Raw genomic sequence first — 20585 nt, forward strand, 5'->3', positions numbered from 1 at the left:
CTCACAGGAGTCTCATATAATTTAGCGGTATTTAGCTCCTATCTCTATGTGTCAGTCATTTCTGTTCTGTTCATTCCTGTAATAAAATCTTTAAAAGGCTGGGTGAGGAATGTTACGTAAGGATTAGTTTAGGGCTAAACTCTTTCACCCTATCTCACAGTCAACCGAGGCAACTGGGGTGGCTGTGAGAAATGTAAGTGGCAGGGATCTGGTACTTGAGCATCCAATGCACAGCACTGTGAGATAGGAGAAGTAATTTCTGCAAGTCTGTGGTTTCGCTGACACTGACTTTCTTCACATATTCACTTCTAAAATACCACCCAGGATCAAACCACAAAACCAAGCTGGAAATAATAAAATTTCAAACTTCATCATTATGAAGAAGAGAAAATGACCCTAAGAAAAGCAAGAGATGTTGAAGCTCCTAAAGCTTTCAATATCTAAGTAGTAATTAAATTAACTCCCCTCTTTACTTTCCTGGTAATTAAAAAGGAAAAGGATGGGAGGAAAACACTGTAGCATTGCAAGACAGAGAGGCATAAATTTTCAACCTAAGAAGTTTTAGACAAGAATTTTAGTAAGAAAAAAATGAGAAAAAAATAATTTTAATGAGCTCTTTAAAAGAACAGGTGGCATTTTAAACAAAAAGTTTTAAATAGATCACTGAAAAATGCAGAAGTTTTGTGTTGCTGAATGACAGCACTTGTCTCAAGGTACTCTGCTAATATTAACGAAAATAGAAAGAGAAAGGGGATTATTATTGCACCTTGAATGTATGGCAAATATTACATTTAATAAGGTTTTAATGTTGCATTAAAACAAATTCAACAACATAAAGTACACTGAGCAAAACAAACATTACTGGATTATTACTGTGCGAATAAAAGGGTCAGAAGATTGCTTTAGCTCATCAGCATTAACCGAACAGAGGCATATCACATAATGTATTTGCATACTTTAAAAAGCTGCTGCTGTAGTACTTTCCTCCAGCAAAAGTTAAACAGGCTACACTTTTCTATTCTTATTCAGCAAGGGAACACAATTTACTTCAACGACTATTTCTTCTTGCAAATCTTCACCCAGGCAAGAAATCTATACATAAGACTATATAATCACTATTTAAATAGAAAAGATGGTTGAATTAATAAGTGATTTCTAGCTTAGCTTAATTTACTTAGCCCAGGATCCCTTGGATAATGCCAAGGTCTGATACACATGCCTGCTTACTCGTTCTGTTTGCATAGCAGTTTTCCCAAGAGAGCAACAAATGAGCAGAGCTTTTAAAAGTTCCCAATCCCCTTGCAAATCAAGCTGAACTGTAAATTAATCTGGCAGACAGAGATGTGTAAATAGAGAATCACTTACCCTGCTTCTATTACAAGAACTACAAAGTTTTTGAGAGTCAGGATCTTTGAATACTTCAGGGAAAACGCAGATGCAGCTGCTGCTTCAGCCCGTAAATTGGACAGTACTGTCATTATGATCAACTGTTTCTGACACAAAGCTCGCGAGAGCTGGCAGCAGCAACTTGATCTGCAGGCAGCCATTCCTTACAGTCTGACATCCGCTCAAAGGCTATTCGTATAGTTGTACAAATGCTACAGAGATAAACTCATTTTGGAGCAAGTAAGGAATGAGCTTCTACAGGAAAGGGAACAGAGATTTGTTCTTAGCATGGAGCAAAACTTTTAAATCTAGAAAGATAAACAGAATTATAAACATAATAAAATCCTGCCTCTCTTTCCTTCATCTTGCTTAGAGCACCAATCTTACCTGTACTCGTTTTGTTGTTGTACAGCTCAAGGTTAGCGCCATTTTAAAGTACCTCAAACTTTTCACTGTAAGATAAGGAGTTATTTTTGGGTTTAAGCAACTGTGGCAGATAAAAAAGGAGTGTCCTCTACACAGACATGTCAACAACTGGCAAGCATCAGTTGCATTACTTGACTCATGGCCATCTGCAGGATACGGCAGAAAGCTTCATTGTCCTCATTTGATGTTAGGGTTAAAAATGGTACTCATATAGTGTCACACCCTTTTTCTCCCTGCTCTTAGGCTTCAAACACAAAATCACCCATGCTGCTTAGTACACCTGATACCCTCCTTTTGCCTGAACCTTTTAAGCATTTTTCCCACCGCAATTCAGCACTTCAGAAGCAAACCCAGTCTAAACTGCAGGTCAGAGCTGTCAGGGTTGCAGCTACAGACATGTCCTGTAATGCAGGGGGAATATTTAAATTGCAAATATTTTGAGGTACAAATGAAGGCAGAATAGAGAAGAAGGGTGGAGAAAATAAATAGACTGCATACAACCACTTGCAAAATGTCATGTCAAACCCACATCCCCAAGCCACAACTTGAAACCAGAAGACCACCCCTTGGTGGTGAGGCTGCTGGCCCCCTAGCATTGTATCTCTGGTTCTGCTCTGGAAAAAAAGAAACTTTTTCACTGTTTCAGGTTTACTTCTACTGAGAGCTTTTGCTTACCCCATTAGAGCTGAAGACAACTACAGTCTCTCTGTTTAATAATCAAACTACAGTTCTGTTTCAATTACACAAAAGCAATATTTGGCAATGCATTGAACAGGAATAAAGCAGAAATAAAAAGTTAAGTGTGAAGTTTATAGACCTTACTATGGAGACTACAAATTATTTTTAAAAGCTACCATATGAAAGAATGTTTTCATAGAGAAAATCTTAAGAAAGCATGCTCATTCAGTTTCTCCCACTAATTTTACTGTTTACTTTTAGGATAAGAACATTCAATAGGTATATTGCAGGGACATGTCCATTGGAGATAATATGTCCCTGTGGAAGATTAAAGCAGGTTATAAAACCTTAAGATTTCAGTATGGAAGTATCAAATATAATTGCTAGTTGGGAATTCAGAATCCTTAGCCAAGATTGTTATCTCAGTAATATAAATAGAAATATTTAATAACAAAATAAGATTGATTTGGAATCATCAATAGTGACAATTCTTGCAGATCACAACTTTTCAAATGCAGTTTCCTGCAGGAAAAGCTAAGTTGTGATCTTTAAATAAAGGCAGTATTCAATGTTCTCTGACATGCACATTCACTGGCTTCGTCTAATGCCTCTTGAACTCATTTGGAAATGTGGCCAGGTGACATACATTTGCTTCATTTCCATGACATTAGGGGAATGAATCATAAGCTCAAAATCATGTTAGAAGCCTCTATTAAATAAAGCACTTCTGATGCTTATGGCAAACCATTGTATTCTCAACCCTCATTGCTGCCTTGAGCTGTAGAGAAACAGTAAGATACTCAAACACTAAAAATGTTGTTTCAGGTTTCATCTGTTTTCCAGCATCGTCTGTATTGTCCTGCATCAGCTGTCACTGCTGCTCCCTTTCCCTCTCCTCACCCAACTCTTCTTCCCAGTACAGTGCCAAGGGAACCTGGAACAGATTGCTGCTCTGAGCCAAACACAGTTACCAAATACAAAATGTGGAGCATTTCTATGGACTCTGACAAGGTGAATCAACTGTTTCAGGCTGTTTCTTAGGTGGTAGAAAATACTGAGTTCAGCCTTGGGTTTAACTGGATGTCTTCAGGGAAGGGGGTCATTAGGACAGACTGTTTAGACTGTTGCTTTTCTCGGCTATTATACATTAGTCTAATATTAAACTATTTTGCTGTCCTTTTAAAGAAAACCAAGCCCTTTTCTATAATTCTTTCCTTTAATTAAAAAATTAACATATAAATTAAAGTTTTACAACTGTGTGCTGTGAAAGACAACACTTATATTTTAGTTGTTACTTAGCTTACTGTCCTGGGTTCAGCAATAGCAGTCATTTTTCTCCTTCTTGGTAGCTGGTGCAGTGCAGTGTTTTGACTTTCGGCTCAGGAACAGAGCTGATAACAATAATGTTTTGGTTTGGCCAAGGACTTTGTGAGCCTCATGCTCTGCTAGGGAGGAGGGAAAGCCAGGAGGAAGCAGAGACAGGACACCTGACCCAAGCTAGCCAAAGAGGTATTCCATACCACAGCACATCATGCCCAGGATGTAACTGAGAGTTACCCAGAAGGGGTTGGAGAAGGCATCGGTCAGAGCTTGGTTGGGCTTGGGGGTGAGTTATCGGTTGGCTGGTGGTGAGGTGTTGTATTCTCTTCCCTTGTTATTTCCTTTATCATTGTTATTATTGGTAGTAGCAGTAGTGATTTGTGTTATACCTTAGTTACTAAACTGTTCTTATCTCAGCCCGTGGGTGTTGACACGGGAGTCACGGACAATGCAGAGATGATCAATGTGATCAAGCGATTGCCAAATTTATTACAAAGGCTTAACTCCTTATATACTGTTTCTTACAGCACTTACAGTGATTTGGCATATTATGATTGGATACATGTCTTGAAGACCCTTAGTGATTAAGCACAGGTGTGAGAACTTGACCTCGAAAGCTTGCCAACAGTCCACCATTCTCATTAACTCAGTGAATTCCAGCTTCTTCTTATCTTGCTTGCTTAAGCTCCTTCGGGCCTCTCATGGCCTTGCTGTATCTTTCAGGATTATTCAGAGTTTATGTACCAATTATGCGTTCTCCTGTGAGAACACTGTCTCCACACGTGGGAGTTGCATTCGTTTCGATTCTCCTCTCCATCCTTCCGGGAGTAGGGGGAGAGCAAGAAGAGGGGGGAGTGAGTGATCGAGCCCTCTGCCTGGTTTTAAACCACGACAGTTCTTTTTCGTGCCCAACGTGGGCCACGAAGGGTTGAGATAATGACAGATCTGACCAGCTGACCGATAACTCGCCCCCCCCCCCCCCCCCCCCAGCCCGACCAAGCTCTGACCGATACCTCCTCCAACCCCACAGTCTCCCAGCCCTTCCGGCTAACTCCCAGTTACATCCTGGGCATGACGTGCTGTGGTATGGAATACCTCTTTGACTAGCTTGGGTCAGGTGTCCTGTCTCTGCTTCCTCCCGGCTTCCCCTCCTCCCTGGCAGAGCATGAGGCTCACAGAGTCCTTGGTCAAACCAAAACATCATTGTTATTAGCTCTGTTCCTGAGCTGAAAGTCAAAACACTGCACTGCACCAGCTACCAAGAAGGAGAAAAATGACTGCTACTGCTAAACCCTGGACACTTACTAAAAATACCTGCTTGAAAATTAGAGATTAAATACATTTAAAGCCTTTAGTAATTCGGTGTAGACTGGTCATTTTCTCAGTTTTCCTTTGGGAGTTTGAAAGGAAACGAGGTACAAACTAGCAGGTAGAACACCATACATATACATGTGTGTGTGTATATACATATATAAATGCTGTTATAAATATATACATATATACATATATACATATATGTACATATACTAGTACTTTTAGATAGATCCATCTATCTACCTATGGGGGTTCCAGAGGGTTACGTAAATTTTCATTGAAGGCAAGGTTCTTGAATATCACCACCAAAGACAGTGGTGTCTTTTCATTATAGAATGTGTACACATACATATGAAACTGATGTCACACTGGTGTATGAGTTTTATATGGGAGGTGTCCAAGTCTCTTAAGAAATGAAAGCAAAGGCCAGCTCTAGGAAAGAATGTTATTTAGTAGGCTAAGAAGTAGAGAGAATTTTAAAAAAGACATACTATAGAATTATCAACATTTTTGTTATAATTTAATTCATTATTAAACTGCCCTTTGGGATATTTCCTAATCATATATACACTTATTAATATCCTAAATTATGCACATTCTGGGTTATCTTCAGGATTTACCTAATAGAGCTGGGAAATTTATGAGAGATTCTGAGCTTTCAAGTTCTACTTGGATGTGGAGAGTCCCATTCATCAGCTTTGATCCTGGCCTTCCAAGCAAACTACAGCCTCACAAAGAGCATCTGGGCTCCTGTAAATATAACTGATCTGAAACGCTTTGCAAAACAGTAAAGGAAATCTCATATGAAGTGTGTGCATGTGTGAGGAAATATTTACATGCTATTAGCATGTAAAATCATAGAATCATAGAATGGTTTGGTTTGGAAAGGATCTTAAGGTCATCTAGTTCCAAGCTCTCTTCCATGGGCAGGGTCACCTCATCCTAAACCATGTTGCCATGGCCTTGAACACTGCCAGGGATGAAGCATATTTTAGTTGCTGAGGGGAAAATCAAAAGGCAAATTATAGCTAAAATATATGAAATATCATTGGTATGAAAATGCAGGGAGGTTTTTAAAAAATCCAGCCCTGGTAAGATCTTGAGCGGAGGCTTGGCTGTCTCTCATCCCTGGATGAGTTTTTACACTGAACATCTGTGTGACCTTGGTTCAAATCTTTGAGAAAACCACTACGTTGTGAGAAAAAGCTGTGAGGAAAACAAGCAAACTCAAGCTGTACAAGATAGGAAAGGTAAAATTGCCACAGTTATGATTGCCAAGATGGAGACAGCAGTCCAAGGACTCAGAAGGAAAACCAGAAAAGCTGCAGGCTGTGGAATCTTCATGTAAAAAGCACAAAAGAAAGGAGTTCAGCAGCAGCAAGGAACTACTGATGTTTGGCTTTGGAGCTTGCTTTCATGTTATTCTACCATGCATATTAGGAAATAAATACTTTCACTTACTTGCAGAGCATCTTTCCATGCCCAAATATAATGACCCAGAAAGGTTACACCTTCCTCCTCCTTCTGTCTTTCTTTTGCAAATCTCATACTTGGTGCTGTACCAAACACCTTTGAATACCCCTGAACGTAAACCAGGGTCACCCTAAATAAATCTGGAGAGAGCTTAAACGTTGCTACAGGTGATTGTGTCTGGTTGTCAGACCTGTTTGAAATTCTGTTGTTATTCTGGTTATTCAAAGAAACCTCACTCCAGAGGAGCTTCCAGGAGTAGCAGAAGTTCCCAGCCACAGACCTGAAGAGTACTTTGATCATATTAGGAAAATTGTCTTAGATACATACCGTGAAAATGGATACCAATTTATTAACTATACAGAAGACACTAACAGTCATATAAGACATTAAACATGATTATATTTTCCTCTTATTGGTTCAATTATGATCCGCTGTACCTTTTTCCTTATTACTCTAATTATAGGTATAATTTCCTCTTTATTAGCACAATTATGGTCTGTACCTTTATAAAATTCTTGGAGAAATCACAGCCAATGAGAAAATACAGCCAGTTAAAAGATAAAGGTATTATTGTTGCTATTATTTCTTTTGAATGTTCACTTACTCTTAATTCTTTATGATACTTTTACATAACTCAGTATTTTGTCTCATATAGGGATCAGATTTAATAAAGTAAAAAAAATAATGAATGTATATACAATATATCTTGCATGATGTTATTTTAGCCTGCTCTTTTGCTTGTAACAGGCAAAATTGGAGTGTCAGCAAAGAGCTGAAATCTTGTGTGAGCATGATAAAGCTAATTAAATTATGTTGGGTTTCACAGATTTCTGCAGAAGATTAATTAATTTACAATATAACTGGTTTTTATTTTTGTTTCCTTTTTCTTTCCTACTGATAGTAAAGTCTAACTGCTTTAAATTATCTAAAGACATCTGAATAACCAAGCTGGGTTACTGGTAATCACCTACTGACAACAGTGTGATGTTCACAAGGATAACATGTCCTCTCATACCGAAACTCTGTGAATAACTAAGGAGTTTGATGAGCTCATTTGAATTTGTTAAGTAGAATTTGTATCTGGAAGGTGGGAACTCTTCCTGATTCACAATTCTCTCAATTCTCACTCTTTACTTTAGGCCTTATCACTAACATGATCCTCCATCTTTCAGTTTCTGCATCCACAGGAGGGATACACATCTCTAATGAAAAATGCCATAGATATGTTCAAAGGTTTATCTTAAGCCACTGCAGTTTTCAGATTTCAATTTCATCCGGCATGTTGAAAATAGGAATGAAAGAATTGAGCCTTGCATCAGGACCTGCTGGGATCTGCAGGTGGGAAGTTACAGAGGAAACAAGTTAGAGAGGAAAGAAGTGCCCCAGTCTCATCTCCAATAAATGGGTTACAGCACCTGAATATGATGCAACTATGGATTTTAGTGAAAATAATAGGTGTTTGTTAGGAGTTAAAACTTGAGATCCACTTGTGCCCTGTTGTTGCTCTATGTGGGTCTGAAGCCTGTGAGAGAGGAAGTTTCAGAGGTTACTGCAGCCCACATGCAATGAAAGCAGCTGGGCTGCACCTTTTCAGTGGCTTTAAGTAGGAGGAAAGAAGAGTAGATGTTGGTCAACATCAGGTCACAGGATGTTGTTTTATTTTTCCTCTCTACACCTGCATAAGGGCAAAACTAAAAATATTCCAGAGCTCTTTTTCCTTTATTTTCTATAATTCTCAGCTGGTTTGATCTCTTCACCTATGTGTTTCATGAAAGAAATATAACTTTGGGAAAAACAGACAACCATGGAAGAGGTTGTGCTTATTTTGTTACCACAGTGGCACAACTGATCTCTGCCATAGGGTCATGCCCAGAGATCATTCTGCTCATAAAGCTCAGACACTGCTGAGTACTGTTGTAGTCCCATCAGAGAAGCAAACTCCCTGGCCCCTTCGTTCTCTGCATGTGTAACTGTTGTGTAATCATGAAAATCTCATTATAAACATCTGTGCAAATTTTTCAGGAAGATGCCATAAGTGGTGAATATCAGGTAATTCATCACAGTGCCAACTGCTTGAAAAACAAAGTTGTCAGAACAGGTGGCTTAGCGGTAAAGTACAGTAGACTCCCTCAAGTCTTGCTATATGTCTGTGCATTAAGTATATAACATTAACTTAAAGGTAATATGATGTGCAAAATACAATGTTCCATATGAAGTTCAAGGATATAAATAAAAATATTAAGAGCATATTGGTTCTGACAAAACATTAATAATATATAACTATTAGAAAACATTATTTTGTAAGAGAGTTATTCTTCTTCAGTAACCTTCATTAGTTTCTTAACACCATTCTGCTTGTGATTATTTTGCCCTATGCAGATTTCTGATATATTAAACTACCCCATAAACTCATCTTTTCTTCCTCTTGCCTTTGTTTGCACAAAAGAAAGTATGCAAGCCTGAAACAACACTGACTTTTCCAGCCTCTTTCTCCTTATGATGTAGTAGCATTTTAGCATTGAAAACAATCCGTAAGGGTATTTTTCCTTAGCAGGGGTTGCAGCAAGTTGAAACAGGGAAGGAAACTTCAGTACACTGATAGAGAACATGGCACCATGGACAGACCTTGAGGACCTCCTCTGGGGAGTAAAAGCATTTTTAGCACTTGCAGGAACATTATGATTCTCTGCTCATTCTCTCACTTTTGCCTGAAGGCACGTTCAGTCCACAATGCAAAAAGACAGCCCATCACCTGAAAGACTTTCTATTGAAGTTATCAGACCAAGGTTACTGGGAAACTGAAAGATGTGCCCAAGATCATAAAAAAGACTGACTTGCATTCAGACACCCAGAACTTTAGAACACCATCATTCTTGGTTTGTTTTAAATCCCCCAGTTTTATAGCTGCAGTTTGGTAGGTTTCCTCTCAATATATTACTAAAGGCTGAAGACTTTCTGATGGTAATCTTGAATAAAAGCAGCATTTCCATCCATTTTTCACAGCAAACAGAAGCCAGCCCCTGGGATTCAGAGGCTGCAGTTTCTAAGTCACACACTGGCAAAAATCAAAAGTTACTGCAGAATAGTCCTGTGCTCCTGAGCTGATAGACACAGCATGGGGAAGAAAAGGCACTTCAGAGCAGTCTGCCCAGGAGCTGCCAGTGGCTTTTGGAGCCACCACCACAGCTGTGAATCTTTAGTGCACAATAATTAATCATAATAAAGGTTGTAGTGAGGATTTGGTCTGGAAATGAATTTAGAAGGCACAGATGGAATATTATGGCACAAAACCACGTACCTTCATTTTTGCCAAAGCAGTGACTCACATTGAAGGAAACCCACAGGTAGGCAGGCAGGTGCTGCTAAGTTAAGTTTTACACAGTTTGCTTTTCAGTGCCTATCCAGCAGGAACACAGCTTTAATAAAATGTCAGTCTATTTCCTAGTGCCACTGGAGTAATAAAGTGCAAGACTTGCTAAGATTTACTCCGTGAAAACATTCAAATTATTTTAATTTTTGTGTTCATGCAAAAAAACCTTCCATCACCAGCTGATGAAAACATTGAAGATTTTGAATGTCACACAAAGAAATGTAAGTGCATGTGGTATTGCCTTTCTGATTAAGCACACTTGATTTTATATATGAACTGTCCTCAGTGAAAGGACATTTACCAGTGTTTAACATTTAACCTTTTGAAAAGTGAGAAGCAATTTGCTTTCTTATGCTGCCTTTTCTCCTCCTTTCATTCCACCCCTCCAATTTTCAGTCAGCTCTTCTCAGTGTTGCCAAAAAAATGTGCAGCGATGTTCCTACATGCAGAGTATAAAATATAGTTTTTCTAATAAATGTTAACAACAGCCATAAAACAGCAAAATAAGATAATGCTAAGAAAACCAATCAGTAAAACTCTGTGCAAGAATTACGTATTGGTGCATGAAATAGGAAAAGAGCTGACTCAAAAAGGGCTTTGTAGAGAAGCCTGGAAGCTATTTCAAGGGAAAATGGGCAAGAAATAAAATTTATCAAACGCTGTTGAGGTAATTATACCAAAATGGACAGGAAACAATGTGTTTGATGAAAGAGAAACCAAGTGAACAGATCCAGTTCTTTTCCATGCTTCTCAAATTATTGTCTTTTTGGGCTTAAGTGATCCCAGTGCAAATAATTTCAAGCTAATGCTGAGACAGATGTTTCAGCAATGGGTGCCTGGACAGTAGCATTTTAGTTCATGCTAAATACCTGATGCATGGGGAATGGAGATTCAGTCTATGGGATCGGTCTCAAACTTCTACAAACTCAGGAAAGAAAAAAATAATAAAAGAAATAAAGAAATAAAAAGCCCTGCAGTGTGTACATCGTCAGATCCTCAGAACTGGCTCTTTTGTTGCTCTCACCAAGCTGCCCTATTTGCTACTGCAGCCACAGTGTGTCCGTGAGTAGCTTCCCATCCCAATACGCACACCTACACATGTCCAGCTCATCTCTGCAAACAAACCCAAAGGCCATCTGGTCGGTCAGCAGAAAATGGGACTGTGCACAGTCAGTACCTAACAGCCTTCAGAACTGAGCCATGGTAAACATAAATATGCATTGATTTTGGATAATCAAATAAAGAATCAGTAGGATATATACATATATACATATATAAATACATATACATAAAAACATCCCCAAGCTCTAGTGTCTGCTCTGTGGACTTAAAGCTTTTGAACCCTGAGCAATGGAAGGTAAACATGGGAAGTTAGCCCCCATCTTAAGCCGTTCTTCCTTTGGCATCTCTTGTCCTGGATATAGGATTGTTATGGGATGAGCTATCAAAGGGCTGTTCAACAGGCAAGGAATGTCTACCTAGTATGCTACACTTGAGCTAAAATATGAGCCAGGATCCCAAGGATCTGTGCTTATTAAGTTGAGATTTTCCAGCTTAGTCATTTCTGCTCCACACACAGACTCAGCAGCAGAACATACAGAAGTGCTTCCTGTGCCTCAATGGATATTTATTCGATAAGGTGGCTGAATGACAGACAAATTGTTTCCCTCCACACCTGAAGATAATGAGGGGGAAAACCAATCTGCTAAAGCCAACAATCTCACTTGAATAATGGGCATGGGATTCTCAAAGAATAGTAAAATCCCAAATATCTGTTGGAGTTCTTAGTGACACCGCAGTGAATGCACAATCTAGTGCTGATAACCAGCATTCAACACAGCAAACATCCAAAGAACAACCTACATTTACTGGTTGGTGACACTTTCTAAAGTGTTCTCTCTGCCTCATTACTGGGTTAAAGATCTTTAGCAAGATCACTTTGAATTTATTGTATGGAAATTTTATTATACATTTATACAGAGCAAGCCTTTGTCTCAGAAAGTGCTACCAGGCCTTCTCTCCATGACTGGAGTTTCAGTCATGATCAGGACTTCACATATAATGGGGTGTGCAGAAAGATCGACTATGAGTAGCTTTAGTGAAAAACTTTCAATTTAAGGTAAGTGGTATCTGGTGGAAGCAGAAAGATGGGACATGCACACTGTAAACCACAAAGCAACATAAAGCATATAGCCACATGACTGTAAGGCAATTGGTGGTAAAGTTGTGTGGAAATGTTTATGGGAAGCTCCTTCCCATAAAGAAGAACAGAGAGGTGTTTTTCTGAGATAGGGTCAGTCAGAAATGAAGTCTGGAGTTTTTGGCAGAAGCTGGCACCTCAACAGCAGTGAAAATAAGAGGTAGGATGAGGGCAGGCAGTGAGGACAAGTCATTCAGAAGGAAGCAGGAAGGACTCTGGTGGGGTCAGGGTGCAATATGCCACTGCCTACTGCAGTTATTAACAAGTCTACCTTTGACAGGATGCCGTAAGAGTTTCTCCACAAGACACCTGCTATGTCACATCATGTGAGTGCACAGGATAGAGCTATTAATGACCTTTAATGCGATACTCCACATCCTGACAATGTATGCTATTAGGCAGTCTTTAATCGCCAGATCATGGCTATTGATATACCAACCCTAAGATCTCTGAAGATGTACAATGCAAAAGTGTGCTATCCACATCTGCAGCAGTATATAGTAAAACCATTAGGCAAAGACTCAAAATATTATCTAGTTCAAAGGAATATGATGAAATTACAAGCCTGAGCATCCACAGATCCAGTGCATGCTAAAAGTAATCTGAATTTTTATTTTTGTGGCCCCCACTTATTCTTCTGTTACTGACTGTTACAACCAGCTTTTCAAAAATATAGCAAAAATATTGCTGCTTATTTTCCTGCCAGACTGCTTGTATCATTTTAATTTAGGAAGCAAACCATTTTACAATATTCATAGACATGTAAATGAGTCAAAAATTATGTTTATTTTGTTGCTTTCCAAATTTAAGCTGACCTAAATAATTTAATACAAAATTTGTAGCAATGAGAACACAATTTGGTGGACAGGTATGGGGACACATTGAATTTATACAACAGAATTTTTACTCCTCTGAGTAAAAGATGATTCACCCTCTAAATGTACTGCAAACGCTGATTCAGCATTCACTTTGTTGGCACGAACGGCACTGTGAAAACAATACAGACCCTCTCTATTTCACTCCATTTAAAATGGAAAAATAAGCTATATCTTGAAAACTGGGTACATGCTTATTCTCTGAGGGGGGCTTAGATACTCAATTGTCAACATTGGCAGATGTCCCAAAGTACTAGGCTGGTTTTGACAAATTCTTTTTCCTAACATGAAAATATGGGATAACTTTAGCAAATAGTAAGGGAAGCAGAGTAGAGGACGGATCAGCAGTGGGGTGTGTCCATGCTGCCCCAGACACTACACAGCAGTTATGACAGCAGGTGCTGAGGGAGATATGTCAGCTCAACCCAGCTGATTTGAGGTTCTTCATCCAGTAATCAAAACTGTCACCTACTCTGAGAGCAAAGTGAAAAGCAGTGTCTGAACTGATGGGTTATAATTATTGATGAAAACATATTAAGTAGGTAGACCTGATGTCACTCTGCTTGCCAATAATTTTTAACAAGCTGAAAAATATTCTGACGTCCCTTCACTGTGAAGCAGTATGTGTGGGAGGCGGGCACAAAGGCATTTCATCTCAGATGTGCTTGTTTTCTGTTCATAGTTATGTCTAGCTGTGGCAAAACACAGCATACTTCCAGTATCTGTTTTAGTGGGGTGCAGGAAAGTGGGAATTGCATTGCCTCCCTGTGCTTCAGTGGATTACAGGGAAAGGCTGTGAACAACAGGATTCGGCCTGTGACATTTTGTCCTCTAACTCAGTACTCAAGGAAAAGAAAATAATTATTTCTTTTCTTTCCCCCACCCCTTCACTTTTCCAAAGCTCTTTGTATAGGTTTTCAGAAATATCATCTGGTATTCTGAGTATTTTATCATATTTATGTAATGATGTATTTCTTCTATAATAAGAATAAAGCAGAATAAGAAACTTTTCATAAATTTCAGAACATTTTACATTTCATATATATTTGATAACAATAAAGTAAATGAAACTTCCGTGTGAGCTGAAGTGTAAGTTTAAATGCATTAATCATACTTCCATGTGGACTAAAGCATTTTTTTGAACCAAGATTGTGAGTCATACTTCAGACATGAACAGGACTAAAGCACAAAGATGAAACAATGAGAAACCTTAGCATTTCATCGACAAACTTACAGAAATCTTCACTGCATAAAATAATGCTACTATAGTCTCAAAGCACTTCAGCATTTCAGTGCTTCGGTAAAGGTCTCTAAGATCCCTTTCAAATCCAAACCCATACAGGTTGAACTCAAAGGTTCTTTCCATCAAGTTAAGCAAAACTGAAGAAACAGTGTTTTGGACATGTCCTGAGGATGAAAAAGGCTTGCACAGAATCAGGACCAGCCCCATCATCAGACTGGTAACAGCTTTCTAGTTACAGCTAGTGGCTTTTGTCCCGTTTTATATGATCAGTAAATGAACTGAATATGTAGTTTTTAAGAATTCTGTTCAGCAACCGCACCAGTGCCAGCTAGTAATAACATAGCCCATTCTTCAGAATCAAGCAAAATAGAACATGTAATTAATTTTATTTGAAATTTCTGTCTGATCGCAGTTGGCACCCATTTCATTTCACTGTGACATAAGATAAACTCTGAACAACGTCACATACCCTGAAGACACAGAAGAAAGAGAATAAATATTACTATTGGTATTTGAATATTAATTCTTTGTAAATGTATTACATACTTTGGTTGGCTTCATCGTAATAGAAAAAGGAAGCAAGACAAACTTGTATTTTTTTCCACACACACTTTCCTTTTGTCTTTTTCTTTTGGAAATTTTTGCATAGTACATATTGCAAGCTTTTTCTAGTTATATGCCTCTAGGTATTATCTTGAAACAAAAATTCAGACATATCCAGCACAAAACCACAAGAAATGGCTCATCACAACTGTGCCTCAAGGTTTCAGAATCTTAGATGTTGGAAAGGACCTATTAATTTATCTTTTTGCATATACCCTTACAGTCTTTTCTATTTATTCTGAAAACCTCAGGTAAAATGCTATCTTACAAATGAATTAATGAAAAACAGTTTCATTTCTGTACAGGCAACGAGTTGGTTTCTAGGGAAAGGAAATTCCTGTGTTTTTTTCTGCAGATACATGATCTGATGTATTAAAATAACCATAAACCACCAGGTTGTGCTGTTGCCCTTAAGCAATATACATCACCACAGAGCTATGCAACTGTGCTCATCTGATAGCTGTTATTTGTCTGGGAAGACCCTAAAGTCCTAAACAAACAGAAAGAAAACAAGTTCCTCAGACCCATTTTCCTTTTAATTATACAGATCAGAATTTTTTTATAGGACTTTGGCTCACTTCCTAAACCACTGGCAGTGTTTACAGGCCATGAAATTCAGGTAATAAAGTAAATAATCCATCTGCACAGGCTTAGAATGCAAACACTGCAAAGCTAACCCAGGAACTGGTCTTAGTGCAATTTCCAGCAAACCATCCATTAATGTTCATCACTGCAGTTGACTTTTATTACTATTCCATCCCCTCTTCCCCCCCCCCCCCCCCCTCCCCCCAGCATAAAATATTTCAGTATTTCTAAACTATATGCTATTTGAAAAGTCAGGAGAGTAGTGAGGAGAGAGCTCGGAAGACACTTTGAATAGGTAAAGATTGGTGAAGATGGTGGACAACATGGCCATTTCCAGTTGGAACCTCAATGTTCCTTGCACTAGACTAACTCTTTGACTCTTATGAGTGGCTCCAGCATGCTGGACTAACCCATATTTTTTTTCAGAATATCTTTAAGGTTATGTTTTTTTCATAAATTATACTTAGACTACTGTATTTCTTGCTGATTTCTGAATAGATTTAATTATTTCAGGTATTCCATTACACAGTTGCTAAGTAAATCACCACTGAACTGAGCAGAATTATTTTTTTACTTGTTCTACACAACCTATCACCTCAGATTCTGCTGTGACTTAAAACTACTTTTCCATTACGTATGACTAAGGAGATATGCTAACTGCAAAGAAATAATAACACCTCTCAGAAATTTTACAAAAGAAGAACGTGTAATAATGGCAATGCCAAGTCTGACCAAAGATCTGCGACAAATGCCAGGGAAGTCTGCAAAAGTAAAGTAGAAGAGCAGGCTAAACCTATAATAGTACAGGTAAAACTTTCCAGCCAGCAAAAAATTGTGTCTCAATAAGGAGATGTTTTTTTATCTTATTGCTACCCAGAGATTCATCTTCCTTAAATTTGTCCAAATGCTTTCTGCAACCTTGTAAACATTTGGCATCCAGAACATCTGGTGACAAGATCTGTTGCAAAAGTACATGAGCCATGAAAAACTGTTCCTTTTAGCTTGTTTTTGGACCCACCACCTGCGAGTTGTACATGGGACAGCCGAAAGAAAAACTGGCTAAGATTCAGGCCTGGATTCTGATACTTTCTCTCATAAAACTAGATAATTTAATAAGAACAGTTTCAGGGGGTTGTGATGCAAGAGAACACAAAACTAAACCAGGACCCCAAATCTTTAAACCTTGACAAAACAATGTAGGGACACATTTAGTTGAAATTTAACTTCCATGTCACTAAGCATTTGACTGTATATTTTATTTTTAATATTCCCAAATCTTTTAGCTACACTTCAACATTTTGCTTGGTGCTGGAGTAGCATTTCTATGTATGCTCTCCCCTCAATTGATGTAACATAAACTGTCTTCTATCTTCCTTCAAAGTGCTCTAAGAAAAACAGCTTTTAGCTCTGTTTTTCATGCACCTCGGTGGGAATACATTGGATAAGGAATTGCTAAAACACAAGAAACACAACTCGGGTTATTCAGATCCCAGTGGGCATCTAGTACCATCCTAGCTTGTAGATCACACTTTAGTTGTGAATGACATGCTGCTTTCTCTTTTAAAATTGTCTCACAAAGAATACAACCAGACTTTTAGCTGCTGAAAATCACAGTAGCACTATTATAGCCTGCTTCTGTAAATCTGAGATGTGAATGTATCAATTCAGAAAGAAGATAGTTATATGTTGGACATTTTCAGATTTACTGCTGTCCAAATTATTGAGAAGAAACTACTACTATGGTGTGTCCATTAGGGTAATAAAAGTGAATAGAAAACTCCATGATTAAAAAATGGAGATAGAATCATAGAATAATAGAATCATAGAATAGTTAGGGTTGGAAAGGACCTTAAGATCATCTAGTTCCAACCCCCCTGCCATGGGCAGGGACACCTCACACTAAACCATGTCAGCCAAAGATCTGCCCAACCTGGCCTTGAATACCACCAGGGGCTGAGCATTCACAACCTCCCAGGGCAACTCATTCCAGTGCCTCACCACCTTAACAGTAAAGATTTTTTTCCTTATATCCAGTCTAAATTTCCCGTTTAAGATTTAACCCGTTACCCCTTGTCCTGTCATTACAGTCTCTAATGAAGAGTCCCTCCCCAGCATCCCTATAGCCCCCTTCAGATACTGGAAGGCTGCTATGAGGTCTCCACGCAGCCTTCTCTTCTCCAGGCTGAACAGCCCCAACTTCCTCAGCCTGTCTTCATACAGGAGGTGCTCCAGTCCCCTGATCATCCTTGTGGCCCTCCTCTGGACTTGTTCCAACAGTTCCATGTCCTTTTTATGTTGAGGACACTAGAACTGCACACAATACTCCAAGTGAAGTCTCACGAGAGCAGAGTAGAAGGGCAGGATCACCTCCTTCGACCTGCTGGTCACACTCCTCTTGATGCAGCCCAGGATACGGTTGGCTTTCTGGGCTGCAAGCGCACGCTGCAGGCTCATGTTCATTTTCTCATCGACCAACACCCCCAAGTCCTTCTCCTCAGGGCTGCTCTGAATCTCTTCTCTGCCCAACCTGTAGCTGTGCCTGGGATTGCTCCGACCCAGGTGTAGGACCTTGCACTTAGCATGGTTAAACTCCATGAGGTTGGCATCAGCCCACCTCACAAGTGTGTCAAGGTCCCTCTGGCTGACATTCCTTCCCTCCAGTGTATCAACCGGACCACACAGCTTGGTGTCATCGGCAAACTTGCTGAGGGACCACTCAATCCCACTGTCCATGTCACCAACAAAGATGTTGAACACGACCAGTCCCAACACCAATCCCTGAGGGACACCGCTCATTAGTGGTCTCCAGCTGGACACTGAGCCATTGACCACAACTCTTCATGCTACCATCCAGCCGGTTCTTTATCTACTGAGTGGTCCATCCATCAAATTGATGTCACTCCAATTTAGAGACAAGGATGTCATATGGGACAGTGTCAAGTGCTTCGCACAAGTCCAGGTAGATGACATCAACTGCTCTACCCCCGTCCATCAGTTCTGTAGCCCCAGTATAGAAGGCCACCAAATTGGTCAGGCAGGATTTCCCCTTAGTGAAGCCATGCTGGCTGTCACCAAGCACCTTGTTGATTTTCATGTGCCTTAGCATGCCATCCAGGAGAATCTGCTCCAAGATTTTGCCAGGCACAGAGGTGAGACTGACTGGTCTGTAATTCCCCGGGTCATCCATTTTCCCTCTCTTGAAAATGGGGGTTATATTTCCCTTTTTTCCAGTCATGGGGAACTTCACCTGACTGCCATGATTTTTCAAATATGATGGACAGTGGCTTAGCAACTTCATTTACCAGCTCCTTCAGGACCCGTGGATGGATTTCTTCAGGTCCCATGGACTTGTGTACATTCAGGTTCTTAAAATGGTCTCGAACCAGATCCTCTCCTACAGTGGGCCCAAGGTCTTCATTCTCACGGTCCCTGTGTCTGCTTTCCAAGACTTGGGAGGTTTGGGGTTTTTTTTTTACTCAGTTTTAGTTTCCTATTAGGGTGGTGAGGCACTGGAATGGGTTGCCCAGGGAAGTTGTGAATGCTTCATCCCTGGCAGTGTTCAAGGCCAGCTTGGACAGAGACTTGGGTGTCATGGTTTAGTGTGAGGTGTCCCTGCCCATGGCAGGGGGGTTGGAACTAGATGATCTTAAGGTCCTTTCCAACCCTAACTATTCTATGATTCTATGATTCTAAGATCCTCTCCTACAGTGGGCCTAAGGTCTTCGTTCTCACAGTCCCTGTGTCTGTATTCCAAGTCTTCGGTGTTGTGGTCAGAGCATTTGCCAGTGAAGACTGAGACATTAAGAAGTCATTCAGAACCTCAGCCTTCTCCAAATCCAGGGTAGCCAGTTCTCCTGATAGCTTCCAGAAATCATTTTGGAGATCATTCTGTTGTAGTTTTAGAATGCTTGTGACGGAATCTGTCACCAAAACTTATTACAAAAATTTGAAAACTACAGGGTAAAATGTAAATTTCTACCATGGATTAAAACTATTCATGAGATAGAGAAAACAAAGTAGAATAAAAGTGATCTAATTCTTGACATACAGAGAGTTTAATAGGAAGTGCCCCAAGACTTGCTTCTGGGACTGATTTTTGTCCCTGTAAGTCCCTAGCAAAAAATACTAGCTTACTCTGCAAATATTCTACACTTCTCTATTGCAATAAATACTTGCTTGCTTTAGATTAGTCTTTATGTCTTAACTCATAATAGCACCCACAAGACTAGGTGCATGCAAAGAGGAAGCTTAATCTTAATGTGGTTACACTTCAGCAGAAGTGTCCCAAGGGGAGAATCTGTGTTACTAGTGATTGCTCATAAATCAGAACAAAGGCAATTTTTCTTTTATACTATTCAGTGAGTTTGAAGCTCTGTAAGGCAGACAAAGCATACTTTTCCTTTGTATGTTGAAAAAATGTGGCAACCACACTGCTGCTATATAAAGCATTTGCTATTATGTCTGAATGAATGGCATGCAGTGTCTAAAAGAGTCTATAAATCCAAAGTAAACTGTCTTAAAGGTTTAAGTCAGTCTGTATGCAGATGCTCATCATAGAATAGAATCATAGAATCATAGAATAGTTAGGATTGGAAAGGACCTTAAGATCATCTAGTTCCAAACCCCTGCTGTGGAAGTACATGGTATACAATTTTTCCAGTAAATGTAGCCAATTGGAAAAAATGGTAGAGGAAATTTCATGAAGATGAAGACTCATGAATCTACCAATAAAGACACTCATGGTTTCAGAGATGGTTGTTTAACTCTCAAAAAAAACCCCAACCAACCTTCTAAACAACTCAGTAAAAATGTCTGCTTATTCTTCAAAAGCATCCAAAATGGGATAATGTGTTCCAAGCAATTAATAGCAAAAACATAAAGTCCAATGAAAAAGTTTGCTGTTATTTCACATCCTCTTGATTTTGAATTCAGTTTCAATCACAGCACAGAAAACATGGAAAATGTTCAGAAGAAGTGATCAGCAATATCTTCTAGGCAACAAGAGCTTTCAAAAATGTAAAAGCAGTTTGGTGCACAGTTCTGCTTCTTTTTTTGACCAGAAAAACAAGCAAAAGTCTTTCAACTGTGCAGTATCATGAAAACATGAAAAGC

The 20585-nt window shown here is 39.3% G+C and overlaps 1 protein-coding gene across 2 annotated transcripts in view; it reads right to left on the reverse strand.

The window, feature by feature from the left end:
- The window catches only part of BCHE (butyrylcholinesterase), a 51898-nt gene that overhangs the window by 26487 nt on the left and 4826 nt on the right, over window positions 1–20585 (reverse strand). Inside the window, exon 1 of one of the 2 annotated variants that reach the window (XM_057427474.1) lies at window positions 1366–1515. The exons of the other annotated variant lie outside the window; for it this stretch is intronic. The gene's annotated coding sequence lies outside the window, so the exon portion shown is untranslated. Of the gene's footprint in view, window positions 1–1365; window positions 1516–20585 lie in introns of those variants that run through there. 2 annotated transcript variants of the gene reach the window in all.

This window comes from Pezoporus wallicus, unplaced genomic scaffold (assembly GCF_028554395.1).
Source record: "Pezoporus wallicus isolate ANWC-B61680 ecotype Strahan unplaced genomic scaffold, APGP_CSIRO_Pwel_v1 contig_7657, whole genome shotgun sequence".
Taxonomy (NCBI): domain Eukaryota; kingdom Metazoa; phylum Chordata; class Aves; order Psittaciformes; family Psittacidae; genus Pezoporus; species Pezoporus wallicus.